Here is a 22292-nt window from a genome sequence, read left to right on the forward strand (position 1 = left end):
AGCTCCTTTTCATACTCTGGTGTTAAATGTTTGATCAAGTCTGCTGGTATGAGATCTTCTCCCACTGCTTTGTGGTTTCTGGCTCGCTTCACAGCATTCCTCAGCTCCCACATTTCAATTTGTGGTGCCTCTTCTGTGGATGAAACTGCAAATTGAGCCGGACGTGTATCATCTCCATACAGTTCTTGTATGTAGGTGATCCAGACCTCTTCAGTTTCTTGATTGGTAACACAGTATTTTCCGTCTTTTCCTCGAAAAATAAAATTTTCATTTCAGAAGACTCCTGGACTTGTACGGAATTTAAATTTTCAATCTTTCTTACAATTATTTCGATTTTGGAATTTGTTGTTTTTTTCAAATCTAGGAATTTTTCAATTTTACATACATTGAAATGAGAAAATACATCTCAAATTTTTCCTCCAAATTCCAAAATAAAATTTCAACTAGTTTTCAAAATTTTTGCGCTTTTTCTTCTTTCATTAAATTTTATTTTATTCGAAGCACAAATGCGTTTTCAAAGTCCAAAACATCAAAATTTTCGAAAAATTCGAATTTTTACCATTTTTTTTATATTAAAATTGTTAAATAAATTTTTTTCTAAATTGAAAACTTCGGTCTTATCTTACCCTATTTTAATTCCAACTTTGTTGCGATGCAAACATTTTTCCGTTTGATCTATCAAAGTTATTGAAAAAAGAGGGCAAAATTAAAATTTTCTTTCCATCAACTTAGCTTCTTTTTCCCATCCGCATCTTTGAATTTGTGGCATTGGAAATTGAAATAATCGAAATTGACAAAAATTCTGGTTTTTTATCAGGTTATACAGAAAATATCGTTTTTTCTTCCAAATAGTAGGTGTGCTAAAAATTCGCCAAAAGTCTCACTTTTTTCAAAATTTGCTGAAAAGTCTAATTTCGTTTTCCAAACATTTCCAAAAAAGCTGTGTCTTACGCTAAAATTATTTTCACTTCTACATTATGTTGAAAATTGTCGCAACCAATTTTGCTTCATTGCCAAAAAGATGCAAAATAATCTCACTTTTCTTACTCGCATATTATTTCGATCAATTTTCACTCAAAAGTCAGGCAATTTTTTGAAATTGTTCATCTGTAATTTTTTAATAATTCAGTATGTAGTTCTATTGTCTCAATTTTGGAAAAAATTTCCGTCGCATCGCTCGGGTAATTTCGTTTAGTTTGGGCTTGGAACCGAACGTATTGAAAAACGTGATTTGTTTCATTCCAAAGGAGGGGTAATTTTAAAAATATGGTGTTTTATTTTTTAAAAAAGGTCTGGAAAATGGGAAAATTGGTCTGTGAAACTTGGAAAAGTCAGGGGAAATCATTTCCAGAAATAAGTGGAACCCTGACTTGAGAAATTGCAAAATCACACTGGAGGTTGGTAAAACTATTCGGATTGAAGGTGTTGATATTATGTAGTTACATGGCTAATTTCCCCCATTTTTACTGAATAAACAGAAGCATAAAAGAGGAAATCACCAGTTTAAAATTAAGTTTTTAATTGAAAGTGCTCTACATACATGCATATTATTACATTGTACTTACTACATCAACAATTGATTATTAATTAGAGCTTATCTAGTGTAAACCTTACATCCTATGCAGATAGGTAGTACATACGTATTATGATTATCGAATTATTATAAGCATAGTAAAATTTCATTTGTCTAAAATTTGTTAACCTATGGAACTGTTTGTTGATCGGGTCTAACTGGAGACATAGCTGGCTGAAATGTTGATTTTCTGAATGTGAATAGTACTCCAATAACTATTCCTTCTAGAGTACACCCAAAAAAATTTAATAAAAAGAAAAATCCAAGAAAAAACATTTCGTCGTCACCACTGCGCATCAGTGATATGATTTCGCCGATGCTTATTACAGCCGAGAATCCACCAAGCATCGTAAGCAAACGGATATGTAGGCCATATTTTGACCACAAATCCTTTTTATTCAAACTGGCCAATCTGATGTACCAAAACGCACCGATAATCAAAAATAATCGAGCGGTGCAAATATACCTCTTTATCGCAAATGGCCCGAAATATGAGTACATATATTCATTTCTCTGACCAAATAACATTGTAAAAATTGATGCATAAAGTATGGGAACACTCGTACCGAAAATACAGTATACAAGGAATTTTATATTTTGAGCAGCCGATGAAGAAGGGCTTCTCAGGTGGATGGCAACTTTGCGAAAACACACGAATAGATCCAATGCAATAATGAATTTAATAAACGACGTCGTCACTGTCATATATATAAGAATGAACGCCAAATAGTCCTGCGTTCTATAATGGAAAGACATTACGTATCCAATCACATATGTATATGTTGGGATGTAGATGAGCAACAGTGAAAAACAGTAAAAAGTAAGGTTCTTCGTTGACAGACTTTGTGGTCCTGTAATCTTGAAAAACTTGTACAAATGAATGATGACGCATATTGTCGAGAATATGGATAGAATGGAACATATGAACCCAAATATGTATGTCAGTACTTCTTCATTTTCCATGATGTAAATTTATTTTTCATCAACCTGATTCGAATAAAATGTACGAGTTAGTAATGTTTATGTAAATTATGTTTCACGCATTTACGACCAGCAAAAGATGAATGAAATAATGATTCGTTAATATCTATAGATTCGTCTACTTACTTATGCGGATTTCAACTACTCGTAAAGTGATGCTTGCAAACATGAAACAATTACTTAGGTAGCTCCTTTCACCACGAAACAGTAACATAGTCCAACCTTTGATTAGGTACTGCGGTTACAAATTTGCCAACGAAGGGACATCACGATGTGAAAAGACAATCTGTTGATAATACGAGTTTTAATATTTGATAAAAAAAAATACGTAGAAAAATGACAAATGTAATAGCTATTTCCCATCATCAGTTCATCACATTTGATTTCTCTGTACCCACTAGTAATATGTATGTACATTTTCATGCGTAGACGTATAAAAATGTGTTGGTTTCGCATTGCTCATTCAATTCTGAATCGTAACAACTTTTTCCAGAAAGACTTGCAAAAGAAGAGGTTCGCAAATTTTCTGCGTTCTAGGTACTTACATTTTTTGATCGAATTTTGATTTTTTTTTTCATGGTAGAGGAGAAGGTACAAATATGGACCCCCTCTAGCCTTTTGGGTTTAGAGGGTAGAAAAAATTATCAAAATTTTTTTTCGAATATACCATTTGAGAGGTTAAAGACTCTAGTATATTGTGTAAAAAAAAAATTTTTCTGTTAAAAACTCACGGAGAAATTTGAAATTTAGAAAAGTGACATAAAATGGTACAAATATGGACTCGGGTACAAATATGGACCCCCTCAAAAAATGAATAAAAATTTCAGAAAATTGAACAAAAATTTATTTAAAGATGTTTTTCGATGCTTTGGACTTGTCTTCTTTATTAATAACACTTTTCTCGGTATTCTAAAAATAATTGAATCAAAATTAGATGAAAAAAATTTAGGGGTCCATATTTATACCCATGCAAAAAATTGGCCAAGTTAATCAAAAATGAAAAAATCATGGTTCCATTTTTGACACTTTGGACTTGTCTTCTTTGTTAATAACACTTTTCTAGACATTCTAAAAAATATTGAATCAAAATTAGGTAAAAAAATTTAGGGGTCCATATTTATACCCATGAAAAAAATCGGCGCAGTTTATGAATAATGAAAAAAAATATGAAAATCAGTTGAAGTACAGACAAATATGAAAGTATATTTTGAAAGTACACATTGTAAGCTACTTACTTCGCTAATAACTTTTTTCCGAACTTTATTTGAAGTTGATGAATTACCGAATGAAAAACTTGTAAAATTTTCCATTATGAAAAAAATAATGCGCAAAAAAAACAATTGTTGATGAGAGACACCCAAGTTTGCATGGATCCGAAATAAGTAAGGTGCACCGGGGGAAGTCCGAATTCGGGGTAAGTCAGAAAAACTGCTCTAGCTCTTAGTGGCTTATATCTGCCGAAGCGCTACCCAGGGGTAACTTGAGGGTACTACCCCTAATTCATCACAGCATAAAAAATTTCGCGACCCAGTTTCATTTTACAGGCTTTTGATTGGTTCTTTTTTAGTTGCTGTTTTGAATTTGATTTCAAATTGTAACCAGTGTTTTTCAAACTGCTTTTTACCTCAGAAGAAATGATCAGTAAAAGTGATATTATAAGTGAAAGTATTCCTAAAACAATAATGTAAAACCCCAAGTATTCAATTTTTTTAAATTTTCCATTATTCATTATTTATATCGCTTTTTCTGACTTACCCCCTAAATTAGTGCTATGGGGTAAGTCAGAAAAGTGAACATTGATAATTAGGATTTGACTTCATCGATGTGTAATCCGTGGAATGATATGTTTTCGAGGTCGTAGAATCCGAATCTGGAGTTATTTTTTTGTAGGAGTGGGGGTGAGGCGTGGGGAGGGGGAAATTCCAAATTTTTCCTACATTATTGTGTAATATGTCGATTGATATGTTTTCGAGGTCGTAGAATCCGAATCTGGAGTTATTTTTTCTGTAGGAATGGGGGGTGAGGCGTGGAGAGGAGAACATTTCAAATTTTTTACAAAATTATTGTGTAATATGTCGAATAATATGTTTTCAAGGTCGTAGAATCCGAATTTGAAGTTATTTTTTTGGTAGGAGTGGGAGGTGAGGCGTGGGGAGGAGAACATTTCAAATTTTTTACAAAATTATTGTGTAATATGTCGAATAATATGTTTTCAAGGTCGTAGAATCCGAATTTGAAGTTATTTTTTTGGTAGGAGTGGGAGGTGAGGCGTGGGGAGGAGAAAATTTCAAATTTTTCACACATTATTGTGTAATATGTCGAATAATATGTTTTCGAGGTCCTAGAATTTGAATCCGGAGTCATTTTTTGTGGTGAAGGTGGAAGGTGAGTTGTAGGTTCGTATGGGTGGCGGATTTCAAATTTTGCTTGTAAAAAATTCCAAATTTGGTTTTTATTCATCTCAATGTTTTCTTATACCACTGATGTTCAAAGTTGACAGTTTTTTTTATGTAAAATCAGAATTCAGAACATGTTTTGAAAAAAAAAAGTGCTATACAATCAGGCAATATCATGTGTTCTTTTCTGCAGGATGATGTCAGATGTGTATTTTGGAGTGGTGTTACTATGTTTTGGGGATTTTTTTTTGTTTTCTCAGAAGATGATTATTTTTTCTCCTAACATGAGTTTTTCATTTTTTTACAAACACATTTTTGTACTCTACAATAAATTGTCAGATGAATTGTTTTTCTGAAGTTACCACAATGACTGCCATAATAGGCAGGAGGGGGAGATTTCTACAAATCGCCATTTTCATACACATCCGTGTATTTGAGCGGAAGTTATTTCAAATAATCATTAGTTAGCTCATTTCATTACTGTTCCAACTTGCACGGGGCACAGTAGGCCACAACCCCCTCTCCCCAAACGTACTTGAATAGCACTCAACCCTAAAAACTAGCTCAAGATTTGAATTCTGCGACCTTGAACACATATCAATCAACAAGTTACACAATATTATAGGCAAAATTTGAAATTTCTCATCTCCCCTTGCCTCACCCCCTACCACTGCAAAAAAATAACACCAGATTCGAATTATACGACCTCAAAAACATATCAATTGACATATTACACATTAATATAGGCAAAATTTGTAATTTACTCTCTCTCTCCCCTCGACTCACCAACCACCCCTGCAAAAAAAAATAACTCCAGATTCGGATTCTACGACCTCGAAAACACATTACTCGACATATATCACATGATAATGTAGGAAAATTTTGAAATTTTCCCTCTCCCCACGCCTCACCCCCCCTCCACTCCTACTAAAAAAATTACTCCAGATTCGGATTCTACGACCTCGAAAACACATTACTCGACATATCACATAATAATGTAGGAAAATTTTGAAATTTTCCCTCTCCCCACGCCTCACCCCCCCCCCCTCCTACTAAAAAAATAACTCCAGATTCGGATTCTGCGACCTCGAAAACATACTATTCGACATATTACATGATAATGTAGGAAAAATTTGAAATTTTCTCTCTCCCCACGCCTCACCCCCCACTCCTACAGAAAAAATAACTCCAGATTCGGATTCTACGACCTCGAAAACATATTATTCGACATATTGCGCATCGATCAGGGTCGAATCCTAAAATCACCAATTAATTTTGTAGATTTCTGACTTACCCCAAAGCGGGGTAAGTCAGAACAAGTTACATTTTATTCGATTGTGCGAAAGCTACTGTGATAAATCGCGCTGAAATTTTCACCATAGGTTATGAACCCTTATGGGAATCTACATACAAAATTTCAGCCATATTGGTTCATTAGTACGAGAGTAACAGCTGATCAAATTTGAAATTGTGAAAAAGCGTTCTGACTTCCCCCGGTGCACCTTACATGGATCATCGATACTACACTACTACATAGTATAATTTTTAGTACCCAGCATGACCGTAGCGCTAGTGGTTGTACACTAAACCATGGGGGGGGGGGTCCATATTTGTACCTGGGTCCATAATTGTACCTTCTCCTCTACATATAAAAAGCAGGGTGTCCACACTTCTGGAAAACCATGAAAAGTCAGGGAAGTTCGACCGTCTAGACAAGTCAGGGAATTTTTTGTAAGTTTTCATCTGTAATTTTTTAATATCTCTAGTACGTAGGTATAGGTGTTTATAGTATCCATTTTGGGTAAAATTTCACTTGCATCGCTCGGTTAATTTCATTTAGTTTGGGCTTGGAACCCAACATATTGAAAAACGTGATTTTTTGAATGCAAAGGAGGGGTAATTTTAAAAACACGGTGTTTTTATTTTGAAAAAAATTTCTGGAAAAATGGAAACATTGGCCTGGAAAACCTGGAAATGTCAGCGAAAATCATTTCCAGAAATAAGCGGTCACTCTGAAGTTGAAAGCTGATTCTTTCTTTCAAATTGTCCATAAAAATCTAAATTTCTAAAAAAAAAATCTGTAAAAGTGGATTTTTACAGAGTGTCTACCGGCAAGAAATCAGCAAGAAAGCAAGAAAAAGGCGAGAAATTGACATGGGGGTGGCAAGAAAACAAGAAAATGTCCAAAAAATTCACATGAGAACACGAATATAGCCGTAGTTTTTTAAATCGACCTCACTCATGGCCCCGAGAACCTCCATAAATAGGTAAAAGTCCAAAAAAATTGTTGGGGCTACGGATGGGCTCCAATAAAAAAAATCTGACGTCATATTCGTGTTCAGCGTCACCGAAAACATACTATTTCATGTGTCGCACGAACAAAACACTTTTTCGAACTTATACCCCCTATGGGAAGGTGCTGGGGGCCATGGATGGGGTCCTATCAAAAATCTGACGTCATATTCGTGTTCAGCGTCACCAGAAACATACAATTCGATATATCACATGCCCAAATTCAGGAGAAATTTAAAAACCGCGCTGGAGGCTCCAGAATGGCTGAAAATTGTAAATTTTGGATGGGAGAGTTGGTTTTGGACAAAATACAGTGATTCGCGTGAATTTCAAAAATTTCCACTCAAACGGGAAACTTTTGATGTTTTGGATTTTTTAATATCATTCGATTTTTTTTTATTTTTACAAAATTTGATTTTGGTGCCACCCCCGTCTCCAAGGGGTCTGGCGAAAAAAAAGGGCACCGGATTCGAATTCCTCGTTGAAAATTACTACGAAATCACTACTTTCAACTCCTGATATGGTCATAGTTTTGTTGTAAAACGCCATGCGTGCCTTTTTTTTCGCCATCCAAGTTATGTGCGTCGAGAGGAAGGGAGGGGGTTCAATTTTGATCGAATTTAATTTTGGAATTTTTGGAAATTCGTTTCAAGTAGGTATAAAACTGAAGTTGTTTCTTTGCAGAATCAGACTTTTCTAACAGAAAAATTAAATTTTCATTTCAGAAGACTCCTGGACTTGTACGGAATTTGAATTTTCGATCTATTTTACAATTTCGATTATGGAATTTGATTATTTAATTCAAATTAAGGAATTTCTCAATTTTTACATTGAAACGAGAAATCTACATCGCAACTTTTCCCTCCAAATTCCAAAATGGAAATTCAATGGATTTTCAAAATTTTTACGCTTTTTTCTTATTTCACTTTTTATTTTATTCGAAGCAAAAATATGTTTTCAAAGTGCAAAACGTTAATGTTTTCGAAAAATTCGAATTCTCACCATTCTTTTTTTGAAATAAAAATTCTGAAATAGAATTTCATCTGAATTGAAAACTTTAGTCTTATTTTAACTTACTTTAATTCCAATTTTGTTGCGATGCAAAAATGTTTCCTTGTGATCTGTCAAAATTATTTAAAAAGAGGAAGAAATTAAAATTTTCCAGCCAATTTCTATCAACTTGGCTTCTTCTTCCCGTCCGCAACTTTAAATTTGTTGAGGCGTTGGAAATTAAAATAATCGTTTGTAAAAAAAATTGAGGAAAATCCACAGTTTCTAAACTGAATGATCGTTCGAATTCAATTTTTTTTAAATATCAATTTCGTTTGAAACCAATGTATTGATTATTGATTATGATCCCCTTTACAATCTACATAAATATCTCAAGTAAGTAATGGTAGCGAACCTGGTGAGTGTGAAAGTAATCAACAACTAGCATCCTCACAAACGTATTTCATTGATTGATTTCTATATTTTTTTATACTTGGCAACATCATAGAAATACACTTTCCTTACTTCAAGTAAGGAGAATTTTTAGCATATGATAGTAAGGAATCTTGAATGTAAGTAGAATTTTAGCATACCGTTTTCCTTAAGATTTTCCTTACTGGAAAAGTACCTTAGATCTAAGGAACGCCTTAAGGTAATTTTTAGCATACGGCCCTGAAAAACAGTAAAAAGTAAGGTTCTTCGTTGACAGACTTAGCGGTCCTGTATTCTTGAAAAACTTGTAGAAATGAATGATGACGCATATTGTCGAGAATATGGATAGAATGAGACTTAGGAGCTGAAATATAAATCCTGGTGTAAGGATATGCCTATGGTGTGTGGGTATTTCGCTATAATATATTGGCAACACTGTAAATTGGAATATGTTTTTATACAATAAATAGCTATGCAGGTTTACCTCTTGTGTTGTGTTTTATTTATATTTGGGTACATTTCCCCGTACCCCCCCCCATTTTGTGAGGGGCGGTAAAAACCATCTAGAAGGATAGTGCTAGGTTAGTGCTGGTTAGTGCTGGTTAGTGCACGTATCGCCGACGTTAGTGCACGCCCCCTTCACCCTCATTTTATAAAAAAATATGTGGGGGGGGGGGTTACAGGGAAACGTGGTACCCCCCATTTGCGGAAGGGGGTTAAAAACCACCTAGAAGGATAGTGCTAGGTTAGTGCTGGATAGTGCACGCATTCCCGACGTTAGTGCACGCCCCCTCCAATCCAATTTTTTTAAAAAATTGGTGGGGGGTACAGGGAAATGCTGTACCCCCCCATTCACGGAAGGAGGTTAAATACCACGTAGAAGGATAGTGCTAGGTTAGTGCTGGATAGTGCACGCATCCCCAACGTTAGTGCACACTTTCTTCACCCCTTCACCCCCTTTTTTAAAAAAAATTTGTGGGGGGCTACGGAGAAATGATTTACAAAAAAAGGGGAAGAACGTTGTTGAAAGGGTTAAAACCCACATAGTTCGATTCAGTTTCGTTAGTGCTGGTTAGTGCACACACTTATACAATTATTCCCCCTCTCCCTCCCTCAATATTAATTAAATGAATAATTTTACACCCTATAGTCTAGTAAAATGAGCATCGAATAGGGAAAATCAAAGTGGCAAGCTGATTTTCGGTATATTGGTCCATTTTGATGTCCTGAAAACGAATCCGAGCTGTCCCCCACTGTACCGAGTGAGCTCCCCCCCCCCTAAATCGGGTGTTTGGCCAAAATCTCTAATAGTACATATTGACTCTAGCGCAAAAATGGTTTTACAAAATGTTCTTCTACTTGTACGTCAAATTTTCCATCACATGAGCCATTGATCAATTTTCCAGTCCCAAGGGGGGGGGGGGTGGACTTACGGCGCATCGAACATAGGGGGGTTTGGGATAGCTTCATAACGTTGATAGTTAATATTGATCGTAATATTTTTAATCATTCAAAAATGGCATGATGGTGATTCACATTGTTTTTTTTTTAGGTACAGAGCGGACTACCAGTGTCACCCCTCCCACCTGCCCCTCACCATTTAGTTATTTGCCCATTTAACGTACGTGAAGTGAATTGAAATGTACGAAAAAATGTAAACATGTCGAATGGAATGTTAATACCAGTTTCAAACAGCAAACACCCATTTTAACGTAGAGTAATGAATGAATTCTCCCCCTTTGTGGGTCCCAAGCCCCCTGCAACTTTTTCCTATCCATCTTCTTTAATATGGGTCAAATTGGAAAAATTGTGCAATTGTTCTGTTCTAATTCATGTAATTTGCCATAGAATGGACCTTCCTTCATATTTCTCACCCCTGAAGGGGCGGGGGAGGGGGTGAACCTAAAGCATTGAATACCTATTACCTACCTACCTTCTCGTTCTCACAATGAAATTTCCAATTCAATCGTAATAGGCAGCGCAAAACTGTGAAATTAGGTAATTATAAATTATAAACATACAAAATCTAAAAAAAAGTATTCGCAATATTTTTTTTTTTTTTCAGTTTTAGATTTCAACTTCAATATGTTTGCCTGAAAGTCCAATTTCAAGTTGAAGTTTTCAAATTTTATCACTGATTTGAAATCCCTTATGTACCTACCTAATTCTTCTAAAATTCCACAATCATGAGAGTCTCCAAAGTTTGTTTGTTTCACATAAAACCGAAAGTATAAAGTGTGCAGATTAGGATTACAGTGATTTCCTATCCCACTCCTCCCCTCCAAACTTTTAGAAGTTTGTGAGGAAAATGCTTTTTTTTTAGCAAGACTGCTATGGGAACGCCTTAAAAAAAATGTACCTAAAGGGAATTTTTAGTTTAATGTTACAGAATCGGGACTATTAGAAAAATTTGAGGAAGTGTGAGGGGAGGAGATGAGTATTCAGCGAAGACACAAAATCACATAGGTATTGCGAAAAAGTGTCTGAAAATCCGCTTGGGGAGGGATTGAAAAGTCATTGAAACACTTAAAAAATACATCTCGTAACAGGAGTCAAATAATTTGCCTGGTAAAACAACAATATAATCGATTTAATGATGATTAACTATCAACATTATGAAGCTATCCCAAACCCCCCTATGTTCGATGCGCCGTAAGTCCACCCCCCCCCCCCTTGGGACTGGAAAATTGATCAATGGCTCATGTGATGGAAAATTTGACGTACAAGTAGAAGAACATTTTGTAAAACCATTTTTGCGCTGGAGTCAATATGTACTATTCGAGATTTTGGCCAAACACCCGATTTAGGGGGGGGGAGCTCATTCGGTACAGTGGGGGACAGCTCGGATTCGTTTTCAGGACATCAAAATGGACCAATATACCGAAAATCAGCTTGCCACTTTGATTTTCCCTATTCGATGCTCATTTTACTAGACTATAGGGTGTAAAATTATTCATTTAATTAATATTGAGGGAGGGGGAGGGGGAATAATTGTATAAGTGTGTGCACTAACCAGCACTAACGAAACTGAATCGAACTATGTGGGTTTTAACCCTTTCAACAACGTTCTTCCCCTTTTTTTGTAAATCATTTCTCCGTAGCCCCCCACAAATTTTTTTTAAAAAAGGGGGTGAAGGGGTGAAGAAAGTGTGCACTAACGTTGGGGATGCGTGCACTATCCAGCACTAACCTAGCACTATCCTTCTACGTGGTATTTAACCTCCTTCCGTGAATGGGGGGGGGGGTACAGCATTTCCCTGTACCCCCCACCAATTTTTTAAAAAATTGGATTGGAGGGGGCGTGCACTAACGCCGGGAATGCGTGCACTATCCAGCACTAACCTAGCACTATCCTTCTAGGTGGTTTTTAACCCCCTTCCGCGAATGGGGGGTACCACGTTTCCCTGTACCCCCCACATATTTTTTATAAAATGAGGGTGAAGGGGGCGTGCACTAACGTCGGCGATACGTGCACTAACCAGCACTAACCTAGCACTATCCTTCTAGGTGGTTTTTACCGCCCCTCCCAAAATGGGGGGGTACGGGGAAATGTACCCTTTATATTTTAACCTTTGAGTATAAATATAATGATGATATGGAGGGATAAAAATACAGGGTTTTTGGTCATTCGCGTACCCAAGGATGACGTAGTTTGACGGACCTCCCATTTAAAATGCATTGGGTACGCGAATGACCACGTTTGGAGCGCTCTACAGGTGAAACCCTGAAGCTGCGTTTTTATCCCTCCATATCATCATTATATTTTATACTCAAAGATTTTTACAATGGTAACGAGTATGTCATATTAAATCCCACGATCCTAGCCAGGTATTCTGGGTATACACTCTATTTCCCTTGTGTTTCATAGACGATTTCAATGAAACGTCACAATGACGTCACTTGACGGACAGCTGCAACGTGATTGGCTAATGGTGTAGCGACAATTGTTCGAAAGCGCTTTTGACAACGTTTTTGGCCCTCGATTAACATTACGTTAAATGGGGAATTTAAAATCTATAAAGAAATTATGAGAAAGGTTGTATGATATTAGGGTCTTTTTCAACGCAGAATCCGAATTTAACAAGCGTTTTCTTCATTTCTTTATAGATTTCAAATTCCCCATTTAACGTAATGCTAATCGAGGGCCAAATTTGTTTGTTGATAATGAAACCGACCAATTACAGCACAGCTGTCCGTCAAGTGACGTCACCGTGACGTTCCATTGAAATAATCGTCTATTAGGCACAAAATTACATACTCTTACACTGGTATAATTATCTTCAGTTCTCATGCTGTAAATTTATTTTTCATCTACCTGATTCGAATGAAATGTACGAGTTAGTATTAACGACCAGCAAAAGATGAATGAAATAATGATTCGTTAATATCTATAGATTCGTCTACTTACTTATGCGGATTTCAACTGCTCATAAAGTGATGCTTGCAAACATGAAACAATTAAGTAGCTTTTTTCACCACGAAACACTAACATCGACAACATCGTCCAACTTTTGATTAGGTACTGCGATTATAAATTTGGCAACGAAGTGACATCATATGATGGGAAATACCCATAGCTCATTTACAAAACCGGTGTATCTTGGCGGGTATACAAATGTGGAGCTGTACTGATACATAGGTACAATTTTTCGTGTATAAAAAATACAATTTTCCCAATAGACCGGTTCATGGTGAGATGTTTGGTTTTAATAAGCGTACGGCTACCGCGTGAATATTTAACTAATATTTTGTAGTCGAAGTGTTCTTATCACTTGTGGCATTGAGGCTAGGGACCGCCCCGGTGCGGCACCAGACACTAAATGCTCGCCACCCGGAGTATTTTTGTGTTTCATCTAGTAAGCAGGTTGTTTACGAGTTATTTTAATTTTATTAAATCGTTTTCGCTGGAATTATGCTATTTTATTCAATATATTGGACAAAAATATTTTTGGGGGCTTCGCCTTGTGCCTGTGAATCATGGTAATTTTGTATAATTTTTTCGAAAAGTGAGTGACGAAATTGATTCATTTTAAGAAAATGTTGAATAAATACATAACAATAACATTAAAGATGTTATTATAGGGTTTTGGAATCAGGAAAGTTCATTCTACAAAATTATGTAAGTTTCATTTTAAAATCTTGATTATTTAATATAGAAAAGTTGAAATGAAAATTAGGTATTTTAGTATGAGATGAAGTGCTAAAATCGCTTATATTTCTAAAATGAAGCCGAAATTTAGGGTCTAGACCCTTACTTCAGCAAACTAGACACATTCAGCATTATTTTAAGCTCTTTAACATCAAAGCCCCCCCCTGCCTTTAACCATGGATTTTGATGAAACTCGCAGGGTATGTTTAGTACCCCAAAAAAATAATTTTGGGCCCATAGACCGCTCCCCCCCCACAACAAGGGAGGCAAAAAAACGCGTTTTCAGGGGGAAAATTCTGCAGCAGCGCGTAATTGAGATAGATTTGTTCTGTAAACGAATATGGTCAGAGGATACATAGCGGTACCTCCCTGAATTTTTTCAGAATTTTTCATCGCATGAGAGGAGAAGGAGGTACAGAAGAAAACTTTAAATCGACATTGGCATTTTCACCCTCCCCTTCGAATTCTACAACCTCGAAAACATCATCGATGGGGGTCGAAAGGGCCCACGGGGGGGGGGGGTTGAATTGAGGCCAACACTAGAATAGGGATCTGGGACACCTATACAAATGATTCCCACTTGAAATTTTCCAAAAAAATAATTTTTGTTTTTCAAATTAAGCACATCAAAATTGACTTCTTTTTTTGAGAATTAGGTACTACCCTACTACATATCTATGGTTAGGTTGATTTTTAGAATATTTCTCATTTCAAGATCTCATCTCATGATGAGACTGTTTGATTAATATTTTGTCATTTTAAATTTAAGATATTGTTGAATGATTTCAAATCAACTAATCGACAACTTTTTTTTGTTTTTTGTTACAGGTGAGTGAAGAATTTTTTATTCGACAAGAAAATAGGTAGGATATTATGATTTTTTATGCCATTATTTGCTATTCTGAGGGAAAAAATGAACATTAAATTGACTGTACGACCAGCCCAGTTCTGTATAATTAGGAATGAACAGAAACTTTAGAAATATGGGGTATGTTAATGTCACTTACAAGATCTCAAAACTGAAATAAAGTGAAAATGGATGAACTTACAATGAATTTAATGAAGTAAAATGAGAATACATGTCATTAAAAGTAAACTAAGTCAACATGAAAATAAAATAATTTAAATTAAGTCATAGGAGTAGGTGCTAAAATGTACATACGAATATGAACATTCAACTTGAAAATTAATTAATGAATTGAGTAAATTGGATTGAAAATAAAAACTAAACTTATTCATTTGAATTTAAAATAATGAAAATTTGAATTAGATAAGCATAAATAACAATGAATCAAATGAATTAAATTACTTAACTAATTATATAAAAAATTGAAATGAATTAAAATTTGATTACCTAGATATCGCACCTCGGGAGTTATAAGGTCACATCTCAAAAAAGTGAAATTTTACAGGAGGGTGATTTTCTTTTTTTTAAAAACTTGATTCATTATTTTTATCAACTTATAATTAATTGTGAGGAATCAATAGCACCTCATTTTAAAGATCTGGTATCCTACCTTCATTTAGCATAAGAACACTTTGAAAAATAAAATCTTAAAGAGGAAATATTTCAATGTTTGGAAAACATTTCGAGTTAGATCCTTTCATTAAAGTTGATGTGGAGGCGAAAGGAAGCGTCCAAAAAAAATTTCATGACAACAAAGTTGTAGAAAATTAAATTTCCAATCGACATAATGTCGTTAGTTTTTTTCTAAAGTGCTTAGTTTTTGAGTTTTTCTCAAAAAACTAAAATTTCATGATAGGTATGTGCAAATTCATTTTTCTGAAAAGTGATCAATTTAAAAAATTTTTTCCATTTGGTACAAACCAATAAAAAATGCACTCCTTGTGACTATTTCTAACTGACAAACATTTAAAACAATCAAAACTATTTGTTAACACTTTGTATGTACGAAATTTGCTCAAAAAAGGTGGAGTTTTTTGAGATGTGCCCTTATAACTCCAAACAACTTGCAATGTTGTTGAGATTTTGAGTTAGGCCATTTGCGTTTTTTACAAGATCTAGATGATGTACCCAACTCAAAGTGTAATTTTTGGTTGAGGGGGGTTCATACAAACCCCAAAAATGCAAAAACATCAAAATCAATTTTTTTTGAGATGTGACCTTATTACTCCCGAGGTGCGATATACCTATACATGAAATTAAAATCAAACAGGGCTCGTGCTGGGTTACTTTGCAAGTAATTAAATGACTAAAAATATCGAAAAGTACCGTTTGGTCACTTTTTCAAAATGTTAGTTACTAAAACTATAATTATTTTTTTTAATTTTCAAAAATTCAATTTTTTTGAAACCCTGGTTCTAATTTTTTTTAAAAGAAAGGAAAAATTTTTAATTGGCTGCATTGATCTTTCAGCGTTATGATTAAGAAGCCCCGCGCTAAAAGTGTCAAGGTCCGAACATTCTCTCCCAAAAAACAGCAAAAAGTCTTGCCATCTGTCAAAAATTAGATTAAGTACATATCACTTTTTTGCAAAAAAAAAAAAACGAAAAACAAGAAGATTGATTTTTTAAAATTCGCCAGATACATACCTACGGTACTCAAAAGTTTCGCCATATCACCAATTTTTGAAAAAAGAATCAGTTTTTTGTCTAAAATTAACCAAAACTTCTTTTTTTTTAAAACCAAAATTACCGAAATGGTTTTGCTTTTTTAGGAAAAAAATCACCAGAAAGTCCCATTTTCCGCAAAAATTATTGAGAAGTTTCGCTCTTCTGCCAAAAATTTCAAAAAGCTCCGACTTCTGCTAAAATTGTTAAAGTCTTACTTTCTGTCAAAAAAAAAAAAATTATAAATAATAAGAACTGCAAGTCTCTTATTTTGTCAAAATTGATAAAAATTGTTGCGTTGCAAAAAGAAAAGTTCAAGATGTCTCATTGCTTTTCCAAAAAGTTGTCAAAGTCTCGCGTTTTGACAAACATTGCAAGAAAGCCCGCTTTTTGCTAAAATCCTCAAAGTCTTGATTAAGGTTCTTCTTAATTAATCACTGGAAGTGTTTTTTTTTTTTGGTATTTTTTTTCTTATGTGAATTCATTGCCACGTTTTGCAATTTTTTTTTTTTTTTTTTGGTTGCTTTTTGGTTACTTTTTCAAATGCTTTTGATTAGTTACTTCGGATGCTATTTTTTTAGAAAAAAAATTAGTACCTACAAGCCCTGATAAAAATAAATTTGGTATAGATAATATCTACTTGAATTAAACTGATGAATTAAAAAAATTGAATTATTAATCAATTAAAATGAAGTAATCATAAGTAAATTGAACTACATAGGTACTTATAAATTAAAAGAAGGAAATTGAAAAAAAATTGTAATTTAATTATCTAACTTGAAATGTTGTCGAATAAAATTCAGTTTTATATATGTACCTAATTGAAAATTAATTTCATTTACTGACGTATATCTTATAACCAGCAGAAAAATTATTATCAAAGGGTCATTTTTCAACAAAAAATCACCCCTTCACCCAAAAAGATGCAAAAAAGTTCAACTTTTTCGACATATAGTTACAAGAAAGTTTCACTTTTTGTCAGTTGGCTTTTTATCAGATTGCTAAAAAAACTCGTTTTCCCCTAAATGAGCCAAATTGCCAAAATGTTTCACTTTTCTGCTAATGTTTTCTATAAAGTGTCCCATTATTTTCAAAAAATGTCCAGAAAACCCTTCCTTTTTTTTCTGTTAAAATTATCAAAAATCTTGCTTTTTTTCAATATTTTCAAAAAAAGTTACCTTTTCACCCAAAAAGTTGTCTTCGGTATGAAAAAAGTTTCACTTTTTCCCAGTAATTTCCAAAAAGTCTCATGCTTTTTGTCGAAAAAAAATAGACAAGAATGCTGGATTTTTATCAGATTACGGAAAATATTCGTTTTTCTCCAAATAGTAAGTATGCCAAAAATTACCAAAAAGTCTCACTTTTTTGCCAAGTTTTCCAAAAAGTTCCACTTTTTTTTCAAAATTTACTGAAAAGTCTCATTTTGTTTTCCAAACATTACCAAAAAATCTGTGTCTTTTGCTAAAATTAATGTCAAAATTTCGTGTTTTTTTTCACCAGAAATCGCCAAATAGTATCACTTTTCTAATAAAAAATTTGGAAAACGTAGCCCTATCATTTTTTTTTTGTCTTTCGTTGATCTTTCATCTTGGAAATTCAGATTCAAGCTTTTAAAATTCTAAATTCAATGCAGATTTTGAAAAATTCAACTAATTTTAAAAAGTTTTGAGAAATTTTAAAATATGGAGAAATTTAAAAAGGTTACACTGGAGGCTGGTAAAACTATTCGGATTGGAGGTGTGTTGGTATTAGTTACATGGCTAATTTCCGTCATTTTTACTGAACAAAGTAGAAAAAGCATAAAAAGGAAATCACCAGTTTAAAATTAAATTTTTAATTGAAAGTACTCTACATGTTATTACATTGTACTTCCAACAGCAACAATTGATTATTAATGGAGAGCTTATCTAGTGTAAACCTTACATCCTAAATGGATATTATGATTATCGAATTATAAGCATAATAAAATTTCAATGTGTAGAATTTCATAACCTATGGAACTGTTTGTTGATTGGGTCTGATTGGAGAATTAGCTGGCTGAAATGTTGATTTTCTGAATGTGAATAATACTCCAATAACCACTCCTTCTAGAGTACACCCCAAGTAATTTAAAAAAAAGAAAAATTTAATCGTATCAGATTCGTTACTCCCGCTTATCAGTGAAATTATTTCGGCAATGCTCATTACAGCCGAGAATCCACCAAGCATCGTAAGCAAACGCATATGTAGGCCATATTTTGACCATAAATCCTTCTTATTTATACTGGCCAATCTGATGTACCAAAACGCACCAATAATCAAAAATAATCGAGAGGTGCAAATAAACCTCTTTATCGCAAATGGCCCGAAATATGAGAGCGTATATTCACGATCCTCACCAATTAACATTTCAAAAATTGATGCATACAATAAGGGAACGCTCGTACCGAAAATACAGTATACAATGAATTTTCTATTTTGAGCAGTCGATGAAGAAGGGCTTCCCAGGTGGATTGCAACTTGGCGAAAACACACGAATAGATCCAATGCAATGATGAATTTGATAAACGATGTCGTCACTGGCATATTAAAGACAAGAATTAATACCAAATAAGCAATCGTTTCTTGATAGAAAGACATTAGGGATCCAACCACAATTGTAAATGTTAGGATGTAGATGAGCAACAGTAAAAAACAGTAAAAAGTAAGATTCTTCGTTGACAGACTTTGTGGTCCTGTACTCTTGAAAAACTTGTACAAATGAATGATGACGCATATTGTCGAGAATATGGATAGAATGGGACATATGAACAGTAATGATATGGTTAGCAGTATTTTTCCAATTTCCATGCTGTAAATTTATTTTTCATCAACCTGATTCGAATAAAATGCACGAGTTAGTAACGTTTACGTAAATTATGTGACACGCATTCACGACCAGCAAAAGATGAATGAAATAATGATTCGTTAATATCTATAGATTTGTCTACTTACTTATGCGGATTTCAGCTCATAAAGTGTTGCTTGCAAACATGAACCATGAAACAATTGAATAGCTTTTTTCACCACAAAAACAGTAACATCGTCCAACCTCTGATTAGGTACAGCGATTAAAAATTTTCCAACGAAGGGATATCGTGAAGGGAGATAGCTATAGAATTTGTCATTTTTCTACGTATTTTTTTGTTAATATTAATCTTATCAACGGATTATCTTTTTACACAATCACATTTGCTTCCTCTAAAAAATATTTCATCGCTGGTAGATACGTATGAAAATGTGTTAGTATCGCATTGCTTATTAAATTCTGAATCGTAACAACTTTTTCCAGAAGGATTTTTTAAAAAAAAGGTTTGCATAACTTCTGAGTTATACTTACATTTGATCGAATTTTGATTTTTTTTTCATGGTATAAAAACTGTTGAAACCTGGACTTTTTTCAAATTGTCTATAAAAATCTAAGTTTCTGAAAAAAATCTGTAAAAGTGGATTTTTACAGAGTGTCTATACCGACAAGAAATTAGCAAGAGAACAAAAAAAAACGAGAAATTATCATGGGTGGTAAGAAAGCAAGAAAATGGTATAGCCAAAAAAATTGATGGGGCCGCGGATGGGGTCCATTAAAAAATCTGACGCCATATTCGTGTTCAGCGTCACCCATGTGTCGCATGAACTAAACACTTTTTTGAACATTTATTCCCTTTTGGAGAGGTGCTGGGGGGCCATGGATGGGTCCTATCAAAAATCTGACGTCATATTCGTGTTCAGCGTCACCAAAAACATACAATTCGATATATCACATGCCCTAGATTTTCTTTCGAAAGTTTCGCTCAAAATTGTGGGTGGGGGTGCTCCCCCTCCATTAAGAGATCCAATCTTAAAACTTGAATATTTCGAAAAAGCATCAAAAGGTACATCTATGGAAATGTTTTCAAAATTTTAAATGCTAGCTCCCACTTACAGCTCCATTTTGAAATTTGAACTTTCAATTGGAATGTTCAACTTTCAACTTTTGAAAATTTCAAAATGCTTAAAAAATTTTAAATGCAATGCTGTTTTGAACTGTGAAATTAGTTTTGATCAAAGTATTCATGGTTTTGGAGGAATGGGTTGCTGAAGTTGAGTACCTCGAGACAATGTGAAAATAATGGAAGTCCCCCCACTCGCCCCCCTAGAGGGCTGGGATCAAACTGATTGCGGGGTTCTTACTTGCTGGCTGGGTATATATTGTAAAAAAAATTGAGCAAAATCGAAAGACATAACTTCAAAAATCGCCTTTTTTTGATTGAGTTGACATGGAATGACTTCAACTGCATAGGTATTCACGTCTTCTGGAGCAAATTTAAAATTCTGGAAAAATTGAAAAACCGCGCTGGAGGCTCCAGAATGGCTGGAAATTGTAAAATTTGGATGGGGGAGTTAGTTTTGGACAAAATACAGCGATTCGCGTGAATTTCAAAAATTTCCACTCAAACGGGAAACTTTTGATGTTTTGTATTTTTCAATATCATTCGATTGTTAAGTTGCTTTTTTTTCTAAAATTTTCAAAAATTCAATTTTTCCAAATACTTATTGTCAATAAAATTGTCGGTTGTTTGCAAAAAAAATGTTTTTTCAATTATTGCACAAACGTTTCACATTGTTGGCAAAAAGTTCCAAAAAACATTGCTTTTTTGCTTAAATTATGAAAGGTCATTTTTCAACAATGTTTTCAAAAAAAGTCACCCCTTCACACAAAAAGTTGCAAAAAAGTTAAACTTTTTTCGACATTAAGTTGCAAAACTTTTTGTCAGTAAATTTTCGAAACGTCTTGTTTTGCGTTAAAAAAAAGTCGACAAAAATGCTGGCTATTTGTCAGATTACTGAAAAAACTCGTTTTTCCTTAAATGAGCCAAACATTGCCAAAATGTTTCACTTTTCTGCTAATGTTTTCTAAAAAGTTTCACTTCATTTTCGAAAAACGTCCAGAAAAACCTTCCTTTTTTTTGCTACAATTATCAAAGATCTTACTTTTTTTCAATATTTTCAAAAAAGTCACCTTTTTACCCAAGAAGTTGCAAGAAAGTTCAACTTTTTCGGCACGAGTTGAAAAAAAGTTTCACTTCTTCCCGGTAATTTCCAAAATGTTTCATGCTTTTTGTCAGAATAAATTGACAAAAATGCTTGGCGTTTTATCAGATTACGGAAAATATTCGTTTTTCCCCAAATAGTATACTTAGGTATGCCAAAAATTGCCAAAAAGTCTCGCTTTTTTGCAAAAACTTTCTGAAAAGTTTCACTTTTTTCAAAATTTGCTGAAAAGTCTCATTTTGTTGTCCAAACATTTCCACAAAAGCTGTGTCTTTTGCTAAAATTATTGTCAAAACCTCGTTTTTTTTAAAACCAGAAATCGCCGAAAATCCCCACTTTTACATTACCTATGTTGAAAATTTCCGCAACCCATTTTGCTTCATTGCCAAAAAGTTGCAAAATAGTAATCTCACTTTTCTGATGAAAATTTGGAAACGTATCATTTTTTTTTGTCTTTCGTTGAGCTTTCACCCTGGAAATTCTGATTCAAGTTTTTAAAATTGTATATTCAATGCAGATTTTGAAAAATTCAACTAATCTTAAAAAGTTTTGAGAAATTTTAAAATATGGAGAAATTTGAAAAATCACGCTGCTGGCTGGTAAAACTATTCGAATTGGAGGTGTTGATGTTTAGTTACATGGCTAATTTCCCCCATTTTTACTGATTAAATACAAGCATAAAAAGGAAATCATCAGTTTAAAATCAAGTTTTTAATTGAAAGTACTCTACACATTATTACATTGTACTTACTATGTGCATTAACAATTGATTATTAATTAGAACTTGTCTAGTGTAAACCTTACACTCTAGATGGATATTATGATTATCGAATTAAGTATACTTTTAAGCATAATAAAA

General features: G+C 34.0%; 2 long non-coding RNA genes across 2 annotated transcripts in view; one reads left to right on the forward strand and one right to left on the reverse strand.

Annotated features, from left to right (window-relative positions):
* Positions 1-22292, forward strand: part of LOC135845784 (uncharacterized) — a 263256-nt gene that overhangs the window by 104357 nt on the left and 136607 nt on the right. The window lies entirely within an intron of this gene.
* On the reverse strand, positions 1503-13257 carry LOC135844952 (uncharacterized). The gene is made up of 3 exons (XR_010558677.1): positions 13073-13257; positions 2681-2840; positions 1503-2560 (listed from the first exon to the last, which is right to left on the reverse strand). It is a non-coding gene; the product is annotated as an uncharacterized LOC135844952 (long non-coding RNA).

The sequence above is a fragment of the Planococcus citri genome, chromosome 4 (assembly GCF_950023065.1).
Source record: "Planococcus citri chromosome 4, ihPlaCitr1.1, whole genome shotgun sequence".
Taxonomy (NCBI): domain Eukaryota; kingdom Metazoa; phylum Arthropoda; class Insecta; order Hemiptera; family Pseudococcidae; genus Planococcus; species Planococcus citri.